This window comes from Manis javanica, chromosome 5 (genome assembly GCF_040802235.1).
Source record: "Manis javanica isolate MJ-LG chromosome 5, MJ_LKY, whole genome shotgun sequence".
Classification (NCBI taxonomy): Eukaryota; Metazoa; Chordata; class Mammalia; order Pholidota; family Manidae; genus Manis; species Manis javanica.
This window is the reverse complement of record NC_133160.1, coordinates 2,539,240-2,550,246: the sequence shown is the minus strand read 5'-3', so window position 1 is coordinate 2,550,246 and position 11,007 is coordinate 2,539,240. Positions and strand designations below refer to the sequence as shown.

Sequence of the window (11,007 nt, the reverse complement as noted above, 5' to 3'; positions counted from 1 at the left end):
GAACATCCTTCCTGAAATAACCGTTCCAGGGCTACTCTTTCTTTACTTAGAAGCAGAAAGCAATGCAACTTTCCAGTCCTTGAACTTTGGAGTGGGTCAAAAATACTTGGGCAATGTTATGTAACTGTATTTGACCAAATGGTGGATTTTCTATGGAAACTCTACTGTCAGTTGGATGTTAGATGATGCTAAATCCTCAGGGAAAAAGCAAATCTGGGATTCCACCATTCAGATCCATCTTAATCCAGTACTTAGGCCTGTCCTTGTGCTCCGAGGTCTCATGGGTGGCTTCTGAGCCATCCAGTTTGAAATGTCTAAAAATAGCATCTTGCTAAGTCTCCTGGGATGTCCCACGAAGGAAGTGTTCTGTAGTTAAACACATCTGTGGAAAGCTGACACCGGAGGGCCCCTCACTTGCTTCTCAGAGGTTCACCACACACAGCGACATGTTAAAGAACCTGATAAGTCCTGCAGGAGAGGCCCTCGTTCTGCTCCATCATCCAGAGATACTCCACTGTGTGCGGAAACCGCAGATGAGAGAGTTAGAGCAGATGAACACTGAGCTGAGTTTCTGAGATGGGGAGACGCGTGAGATACTGGCGACGGGAAGGCACCACTCCATGTGGCCCCCCTCAGGAATGCAGGGTGTGAAATCCTCCATCGGCCTCAGGCCTCCTGCGGGGGCTTTGCACTCTCCCTACTTTGGGGTGCTCACCCACCGCTTCCTCTAATAAGCCCCTAAGTGTTAGAGGGTGGCCCTTTAACTCCAGTTCTGCTAAACGGGGAGCAAAGTCCACCACGTCTGATCATCTCGCATCCAAACTACCCCCCATATGTACCGAGAAGCTGCCAGAAGCACACCTCTGTGCAGCCGTTTGGCACTGTTAACAGCAGCACCTCAGCGAGCCTGCCTGCGCATTGCGGGGAGCCCTACCCAGCAGGAGCTCACGCCCTTTGGTGCCTGGGAAGAGGAGCTCTCACCTTTCTGGCTCCAGCATTTTCCAAAGAAGAACTTACAAAAGACAACCTGGGGATGGAAAAAAATGGCAGAGGAGGAAGACAAGGTGGAAACCTCCTCCCGCGAACACACAGAGGAAGCGACTACAGCAAATACAACCGAGCCTGACGACGGCAGAACAGACCACCTACACCCGGGAAGAAGAGAGGACCACACAGAGAAGGGTGAAGTGGCAGAACCGTGATCGAGGGGGGCCCTAGACCTTCCCCCATCCCAGCCCACCGGTGGGAGGAAGAGGGACAGAGAGGGACAGGTGCTCAGGAACCCTGCAGATCTGGGAGCCCAAGTCCACATTGCACTGGGTCCTGGTGGTCAGCGGAGCTGGACAGCAGGGACAGGTGGGACAGTCTGGGAGGCTGAGACTCCAGCTGCTTGTGGAGGACGGGCACGCTTTGCCAGTCCGGCTAAGACCCAAAGCAGAGGTGGCAGTTTGAAGGATCTGCCAGCAGGGAGAGAAGTGCCAGAGGGGTGAGGGTTGGGTGGAGCTCTCTCCACAGGAGAAAGGACCAGTGGATGATAGCTCCCAGCCCCTCCTCAGCCCAACAGTTCGGGCCCCCTCAGGAGCCCCAGGTGCTCCATCCCCCTAACCAGTGGCTCAGCCCCGAGGCACTTCCCTGCACACCTCCAACCAGCCAGGCAGAAGGAGGCTCTCCCAGCTTCCTCCGCCCTGTCTCAGCCCAACACAGGAGGCATCTGCAGGAGCCAGCTCTGAAAGCTCCTGCCCTGCTGGCAGCCAAGCCTGTGGACCTGCCTTGCCACTGCCACCACCGCATGATCTGCCACCACATGATTTGCCATACCCAGACCTGCCCGAGAGCCTAGCAATCACCCTGCCCACCCTGTTGACCCTGCAGCCCTGCCAACTTGGCAGGGTAGGCACAGGGCAGCCCCACCCACAACAATCCCAGAAGAAAGTACTGCTCTGATCACAAGGGCCCAGTGAGGGCAAACTGCTGAGAGCCGACTGAGCCCGCTGCTGGCAGACAGACAGAAAGCTGGCCCTGTCCGATGCCCACCGACAGCCGCCGGGATGCCACTGCAAAGGAGATCCAGGCAGCGGTGAGTAAAGAGCCCGGGGCTTCCAGGCACCACAGGGTGCCTTCTTCATAAAGTCATTACTCTCTAGACCAGGAAGCACCGCAGATCCATCTAATATAAATGAAGAAACACAGAAACCCTCACAAAATGAGGAGGCAGAGGAATATGTTCCACACAGAACTACAGGATAAGACACCAGGAAGAGGCCTGCATGCAACAGACATCACCAATCTTTTTGATAAATATTTCAAAGTAAAAGTCATAAATATGCTCACTGATCCGCAAATAAGTATTGAGGATTTCAGGGAGGACTTCGTGTAGGGCTCTGTGTTTAGCAGGGTGGATTCATCCTCACAGAGCTCAGAGTATGGCTGAAGAGATAAGATTTGTAAACAGAGGACAGTACCGAGTGGAAGAAGGCAGCCAGGCCTCAGGCGGAAGTAGAGAGCCCGCGCATGCGTTTGCCTCCGCAGCTTGCGTTTGGGGCTGCTGCTCCTCTCCCGTTCCATTTGCTCTTCAGGGGACCAGGCATCTGAGCACATGGCTCCCCCAGATCCTGAGCATCCCATCTGGTCAGTGGTGCTCTGTCCCTGGGGCAGCAAGGACTGGCTCGGGTGGGATCGTGTGCCCAAGCAAGGCCAACCGAACTTGTTGCCAGAGTTGATTTGCAATCTGTGGAAACTGCAGGAATGAAGCGCCTTTCTGCAGGGCCTGCCAAGCCGAGGGATCATGTACACATGGGGTCTCTGGAGGAAGTCAGAGCAGCTGGGCACAGGGTGTGAGGGGCACTCGGTCTTACACAAGCCTGAAAGTGAGCACCTCCTTAAATTCGTGCCGCGGCCCCTCGCAGTCCTCACCCTGGTCCTGCCCATGATCCCGTGCCTCACAGCCGTCTCTCCTTGCCAGACAGACAAAACCTACTTGGAGGAAGAGAAGAGTCTGGGCAGAGGGAAACAGCAGAGACACAGACATGGAGGCCCAGTGACACCATGACAGCTCCTAGATGCAGCCATGCCTGCAGCTAGGATTTCTAGTCACAGAACTAGTATGTTCACTTGGCTTTCTTTTCCCAAAAGTGTCTTGGGTTCAACATAAATTGGTAGTTTGAAGTAAAGGGTTGCAACCAACGGAGTATAAAATGCAGACTTGGCTGACGTGGGTGGTGAGGAGGGCAGTGAGAACCACATATCCTCTCCTGGGAAGTGTGTCAACTTTGTCAGGAAACAGCATGTGAGGATGTTAGACGTGGTGTTTTGGGAGACAGGCTGTTGAAGAGTTTGTAGACTTTGTGTGGTGTTTGGCAAGAACTGCGACAGAGGAGACTCAGCCGCCTACTGAGAGCCAGATGCGAACAGAGAGACATTTAGTTATTGGTCATTTTTCAAGATAGAAAGCTCTGGATCCAGCTGTGCCTGAAGATGGCTCATTCCTTGATGTCTGAGTTACAGGAACTACTAAATTGCCTGTTTTCATGAGCCAGTTCATGATGGGTAATGTTCACTGAAACTAAAGGACTTCTGATGCAGAAACCCCACCAACCAGAGAGTCTAATCTATAGGCCACTGAGGGCTGATGCCCTGAGTTCTCCACCTTTGTGTCCCAGGACCAGTATAGAGACTGACGCTTCTCAGGCACACAACCTTGAGAGATAAACAGACAAATGAATGTGTAGGGAGAGGTGTCCAGGGCTCCCTCTCGTGGGAGGGAGGCATCATTTTGCCCTGGACACCCTACTTAGCATGCATCCCTACTCCCTCAGAACAACTCAGCAATGAGGCAGAGCAGGGGAATCTTAAAAGGACCGTCTGGAGCCCCAGGGCCTGGGTGCCGGCAATCCCCAGCTCTGAGCAAAAGGCATACACTTCTACCTTCTGGGGCTCCAGTGTCCCTGCCTTCCCCAGGAAACGGTCTAGGGAGGGTACAGTCCAACCCCTCCAGAGCAGACACAGCGATGACTTGCTCCTGACCAGTGGAGTATGGCAAAGGGGACGCAGGGGCACTTTCAGTATCACATTGCATCATATGACAAAGGTGAAGGGACTTAGGATGCAGGTAAAGTCTGTTTTGTTGACTATCAATGAATTAATCAGACATGGATTTGGGTGGGCCTGACCTAACCAGGCAATAGCAAGCCCTTTGAAAGAGGGTCCTAGCCTTCTCTGACATGAGAGGGTCCCACTGGAGAGACACCCTGTTGCTGGCTGTGAGGAGCTGGGCCCCAGTGACGGCCACAAGGGTCTGAGCACACTCGGAAGGGGATGCTGATCACCTCAGGAGCTGGGCAGCCCCCTGGCCCCTGGGCGGCAGCCCTGGGAAACCCTGCGCAGAGGACACCCTCCCAAGCCTCATTCTGGGGCTGGGAGAAGGTCAGAGAATGGGCTTGCCCCCTGCTGCCCTTTCCAGGGAGATCACCGAGCAGCTGGATGGTCTTTAACACGTCTGCCCGTGCCTCTAACCCCTGCCCTGAGCATTGTGAGGCCCTTTACCCCTGTGCTGTTCAGCCACGCGTCTTTGACTCAGATTTATTAAACATTTCCTCTTCATGCCCTTTGTTCTGGCATCGCCTCCTGTCTCTGTTTTCCCACAGGCTCTCCGGGACCCCCCAGCCTCGCTCTAACCAAGTCCTCAGTTGTCTCAAGAACTGTGTCATTACATAGCGGGATAGATGGAACGTTCTAATTCCCTTATTCAATTGTATTAAATTATGCATTCCCACAAAAATCTCTCCCATTGCTGCATTATTTAAGTAGAAAGAGCTAAAGAAAGAAGACTTCTATTTTTCACTCTTAATTCTGAGATAATTATAAATATACTGACTTTTTTTTTCTTAATCACGGATTAACTTTTACGGAGATGGTTGATTTCCTTTTTCTGGAGACTTGAGTTTGACTGAAGCCCTGAACGTGGTAATAAGAGTCATGCCTCATCCACGGCTCCTTGTGTTCACGAGGATATCTGCCTGGGCATTTCTACAGCGAGGACCCCGTGGAGCAAGAGGCCAGGCAGAAGCCGCCGGAGAAGCCCCTGTTTGTTCCTGAGCCAGTGTGTTCGGTGGTCCAAACAAGCCTTCTGGATGCAGGGGGTGCGCTCTCTGGGGATGTGCTAGTCACGTCAGCAGGGATTTGCAAATGCCCACAGGCAGGATTTTAGCAAATTGGACTCGGGTTTCTCTGCTCCCTTACGTTTTGTTTTCCAAATGCCTTACCCCAGCGTGCGTTGGATGAATGCTCCACTTCCTGGCCACCAGAGACTTTCTAGCTGATTGTGATAAACCAGCGAGAGGGGAGCTCTCTGTTCAAACAACGGGTCAGTCAGTGTTTACATGACAGGCAGGCTGTGTAAATAATGCCAACGGTCAGATCGCCCACTCTTACCACAGAGACAACGCGGCACAGTGCTTAGGAGCACAGCCTCGAGTCAGGTGCCCTGGGCTCTAGCCAGCCCCGTTTACTAGCTCTGCAGCCGTGGAGGACCACCGCGCCCCGCCCCGCACCTCAGTGTGCCCGCCTTCTGAATGGGGTAATAATAGTGTTCTGCTCACATTACTGCATTACAGGAGTTACTGTATTCAAGTACTTGGAATGGTATTGAGTCCATGATAAATGTTACATGCCTGTGCTGTTGTTGTTATTATCATTGTCCTTATTTTTATACGGTGGATGCCACAGAAATGAACACCATAGGCAAGTCACTGATCAGCTCACCCGCCCCCCGTGTCACTCATCCGTTCGTCTGGGCCTGTGTGTTCCCTCTGCGCCCCCAGGGCAGTGCCAGGTGCCGCTGGGGTGAGACACACATGGTCTGCACACGTCTGAGCAGTGGGCACAGCACAGGCTCCCTCCTCGGGCTGAGCTGACTGATTCCTGCCAACGCAGAGCCTTCTCCCGTGGCCTCCCTGTGAGTGTCGTTTATGGGCTCTGGAAGCATCCACAGAGAACGTGTCTTCGGCGGGCATCTTCTGGTCCGCCCAGCTTTCTCCATGCTTCACAGTCCTGGCAGTTCCTGGGTTTTGTGCAGTAGACGAGCAACAGATTCAGGGTATTATTGGTTTGTTCTGCACCTTATTTAAGTGCCTCCTGAGCGCAGGTACGTTTTCGGTGGCCAATGCCTGACACAAGGAGGGAACGCCTGCATTCTTGCCTCAACGATTGTGATAAATCCGAGGGCGCTACTGTGCAGTTGGGGTCACGTGGGTCACCACAGTTGCACCTAAGAAAACATGACAGCAACAAAAGATGGAGGCAGCTGCCTCTTCAGGCAGGGCCATTAATTTCTGTCGCACCACAGCGCCTTCAGCCAACCCGTGCTCTTTTTACTTATTGCCACAAGGGAGAATGAGATTATCTGGGCTACACCCACTCTGGGCAGATAATCAGATTACCGTGTTTTCTTTCTTTTTCAAATTTAATCAAGGGCAGCATCTGTCCAGCCAAGATGAGGCACACTCGCTCAGCACCCCCTTTAAGCAAAGGTGTCCTCCGGTTCCCGAAGGATTTGAGGACCTACTTACTCATCCCCCACCCCCCATCCTAACCAGATGGCTGTGAACGCAGGGAAATTACATTCCAAGGTAACAAACTGAATGGGAGGAAAGCAAACATTTTAAGAGGTCGTTTTTAGACATTTTGATATATTTGTTGTGATAACAATTTTTAATTAACAACTAAAACTACGGAGCATCCGTCGTAGCATTCAGAGCTTCTGCCTTCCGAGTCTGTAAGTCTGCGCCAGTTGATGCCGGACAGCGGTTTTCCATCCGCAAGGAGCTTACCCCACCCCCACCCACCCGGGGACACTGGACAATTTCTGGAAGCATTTTGGTTGGCTGCTGTTGCCGTTTCATGGGTGGAGGCCAGGGAGCCGCTGAACATCCACAGCGCCAGGACAGCCCCGCCACAGAGAACTGTCGCGCCCCAAATGCCACCCCTGCACTGGCTCAGAAGACCATGTGATGAGGGATGATGTCTTTACACACCATGAGAACATCGCATGCTAGGCTGACTCCTGACGCAGACAGAACTCGAAGAGGAACATTTAACGTCGTGACAGCCCATCATAGGTACTTAAGGGACCACCCACCTGACTAAAAATCACAGAATGTTTTTCTTATGCAATAAAGCAGTCCTAGATCCTCATTTTGGGTCATAAATGTAATGATCGTTATTATAAATGTAAAGAATAAATATTTATTGAGCAGTTATTCTTTCCTATAAAGTGGGGCGGTCAGCTTTGTAGCAGGAACTTATGGTGGGATGTGTGTGCTGTGCTGGGCGCAGCGAATGCCCAGGCAGTGGACAGGGCAGGCAAGCAGTGAAGGCCCCATAAACACCCAGTGCTCTCGGGTGCTCTTACCGCAAAGCTGCCTGTTTCTCGGCCCGGAAACTGCCCAGCAGCGCGATGGACGCCCTGAGGTTACCCCGCCGGTCAGCCGCAGGCGGATGCTCGAGCTGTACCTCTCATCTCCTCGGTCCCATCCACGAGGAAAGCTCAGTCAGCCTCGTGTGGTTCAGCCCGTCTCTCGTGGGCCCTCTGGAATCCAGAAAGCAGGCAGAGGCGGGACCATTCAGGCAGCACGGCTGTGGCGGTGCCTCCAAGCTGGGTGGTAGTGCCACTTGAACATCCAGGTGGGAGACACCCAGGTAGATCAAGCTCACCTGGGGGCAAGCTCCGTTTCTGACACAAGACCCCAAAGACTGTGGAGAAGGGGATGGGGTTCATTCTGAGAAACATCTTCAAAGACCTTATTTCAAAGCTCCTGATGACTCTGCTCGCCCTTGGCTTTCTGAGCGCTGCAGGGTGATGCGTGCAGGTGGAGAGGCAGCACCGTGGGAAGTGGTCTGCAGCCCGTGCCCTCCCGTGGCCAGCCTCAGGGTCTTCGCCTGCCCGGCTGTGAAGCGTGGTTCCGGCTCCCTGGAGTCCCTGAATCCCTCTCAAGCAGTCACATCCCATGGCGAGAGCTCCCTGTTTCTGCCTGCCCTCCTTAAGGGGCCAAGACACCCAGGAAGGAGGGATGCAGGAAGAGAAAAAGAGCCCTTGGGGTCTGCACACTCACACCAGCCCTTGGCCTAGCACCCCACGGGGTCAGGGCTGTGATCCTCCTGCAGGCAAGAAGCTGAGGTGCAGAGGGGTCAGCCAGGTGTCTGAGGTCCTCTAACGGGAGAGCAGAGAAAGCAGGATTTGTCCTGGACTGTCTGACAGCAGAGCCCCAACCCTCAGCCCCAGGTCAGTGCTGCCCTGGAGCCACTGCGCTGGCCGGAAGCCAACACCTCACCGCTGGCCCCCCGCGCCACGTTGGGAGGGCAGCCTGTGTCTGCAAGCCCAGCGTCCCCCTCTGCAGATTGAAGATAACAGTACCATGGGAGGATCCCATGTGGCACTCTGTGTGCAGCCCTCAGGCCGAGCACCCCTATCACCGCAGTTTCTGGGCCGGGTGCCCTCCCGTGTTGGCGGTGCAGAGGACAGGTCATCCACCCAGTCAAGTCCAGCTCTGCATGGAGGTGGGCACGCCCAGCCCAGCGCAACAGTGCGGCTGTTCCACGCAGAGTGCAGAGTTAGAGGGGACTCTGGGATGCCTGCTCGGGCCTCCTCCTCTAAATGTCACCCCACTTCCACGGATTTGTACCAGCACATCCCAGATTGCCTGCCCTAATGCATTTATGTGGTTTTCCCATGGATGGTGCTCAATAACAAACCTCTATTTCACACTTGAAGTATAATTCTTCAGCCTTTAGCTCAACCACAGTTGTGAAAATTGGGACATGTTATTTGGCCACCAAAAAAAAAAAATCCTTCCCCACCCATAGTGGATTCCTATCCGTGATAATAGCAGAAGGCCCCGAAAGGCCCCGAAACAGCCTGATTTCCTTAATCATTGTAATTAACTAGCATATAGGGTTTTATCTAAATGCCCCAGGAAAAAATACAGTGAAGACAGATACAGTAAGCAGTTGACTCTACTGAGGTCTCAGAAAGCTGATTGGAAAACCACAAGCTCTTACTTTTCCTTTCTTGAAACAGCCTGTGACCGTTTGGGTACGTTGCAGTTCCAAAAATATGCAGATAAGTCAAGCCTGAGTGGCTATGTGAATGCACTTCTCTTTAGGGAGTTTTGGGCAATTTTTCACTCTGAGATTCATAGTTCCCTCCCACAAATTAGATGAAGACTGTAGGTTCAGTACCAAGGTATCTCCAATGATTTTACCCCGGGAGCATGAGTTCCCCAAGAGAGTAATCGTCAGTAAGGCCAAGTGGGTGTTCTGCTTCGTGAAGGAAGAACCACATCTCTGCTGGCTCTGCCGATGAGCGATGCCCTCAAAGCCACTTCCTGTGTGTGCCAGGCATGGCCTCTGCTGGGGTGCAGGGTGGTTGCTATACCACAAACACTTGGTGGTTTGGACCCCATGAGGGCCTTGGCGGCAGGAGTCTGGGAGCTGGGATGACGGGAGATGAGAGCTGGGGCTTGAGCTTCTCTGGGCCACCACAGGGCACCTTCCACATGCCGGGGGGTTCTTTGTGTGACACCCCATATGGACAGCTCTCTGAGGCCAAAGTCTTATGAGAGATCCGAGGAGCATGTAGACCCTGGGTCAGGCCGCCCACGTGGGACAACTGTTGACCCCACGGCTCTGGGCCTCCCCCTGGCGCAGGCCAAAAGGAGAAGCAGAGAGAGTGAGGCCTCCCGCCTTGGTGCTGACACAATGGTGTCTGCCCGTGCCTGGCAGGCCGGCAAGCAGTCATCATTCTAGCTCATGTCATGACGATCAAAACTGTCTTCAAGGCTTCTTTGTGGAAGCTGTCTTCAAGGGGGTAGTCAGATGCTGACTCTATGGACAAAAATGCAGCCAGAGTCATATCGTCTAAAAGTGTTTTGGGGGAGTTTGGGACCACACAGAGTTTTCCGTGTAATGACCCCAAAGTCGGTGGCACAGTCACTCCTGATAGCATAGTGGAGCAACAGGCAATAAATAAAAAGGCATGTTGAGCTGGAAAACAGCACCACACATTGTTTCCATAACTATTCGCCCCGTGTATAGGGACCCTTCAGTTCCTGGCTGGACGCCCCTGCACGGTTCTGGGTCATCTGTCGTCAAGTCAGTCAGACAGACATGGGCTCTGGCCTCACCAGCCCCTCGCGCTGGGGGCCTTGAGCCGGGCACTTGCCTGGGTGAGCGGCCCCACCCCTGCCTGCCCAAGGCATGTCTCTCCCTCTTATTTCAAGGAAGATGTCCCTTTGCTGTCTGGGGACAGTGAAACGGGACAGAGGCACCAATGAATCTAAATATTGAACCGGTTGGCTGGGGCTCCTCAACCTCCAATTTCCTTTTCTGGCTTAGGCTTTGAGATGAACTTTCCCCCGCCAGATGGCAGATGTGTGTTCTCACTGTCCTGCCCCCACCCCTGTGTCCATTCACCATTTAAAATGTCAATTCTAGCACGTACTTGCCAAGAAGAAAGGACACGCTACTGCGGTTTCGGTGATCTACATGCCGACTCCCTCTTTAACTCACGTGCTTGCCTGACAGCCGCGTGCTTGCCTGGCTCTGGTATGAGCGACGGGCCCGGTCGTGGGGCTGGTTACAGCCGTGGGCAGGTCGGTGGGCAATTCTTTGCTCTGGTTTCAATTGCTTTGCGGTAGCAACAGGTGAGTTGGGGGAAGGACAAGGAGACACAAATACAGGTAAATAAAAGAATGAAAGTACCCAAGAGAGAATATAGGTTATTTATATTGTTTTTTATTTCAATGCAACGTAAGGAAAAAAGGCTCTACTTTGAAAAAAATGGGTTTGAGGGCTCCAACACCTGCAGTTAAATAGGAAGTGTAGGAAACAGTATAAACTAAATGCTATCCCGTGAATGCAACCTCCATCCCCTGTGCGCTCAGCCCTCCCATTGGGCTCTTGCTCGTCCCCCAAGTGCCTGCACCGGGGCACTAACTCCCCCAGGTGGCAAGC

At 53.3% G+C, this 11,007-nt stretch overlaps 1 long non-coding RNA gene across 1 annotated transcript; it reads left to right on the top strand.

Moving 5' to 3' along the window:
- The first annotated feature begins 1,963 nt into the window (after positions 1-1,963).
- Positions 1,964-6,489, top strand: LOC118970347 (uncharacterized). Its single transcript, XR_005058272.2, has 2 exons — positions 1,964-2,077; positions 4,644-6,489. It is a non-coding gene; the product is annotated as an uncharacterized lncRNA (long non-coding RNA).
- Positions 6,490-11,007: the final 4,518 nt, after the last annotated feature.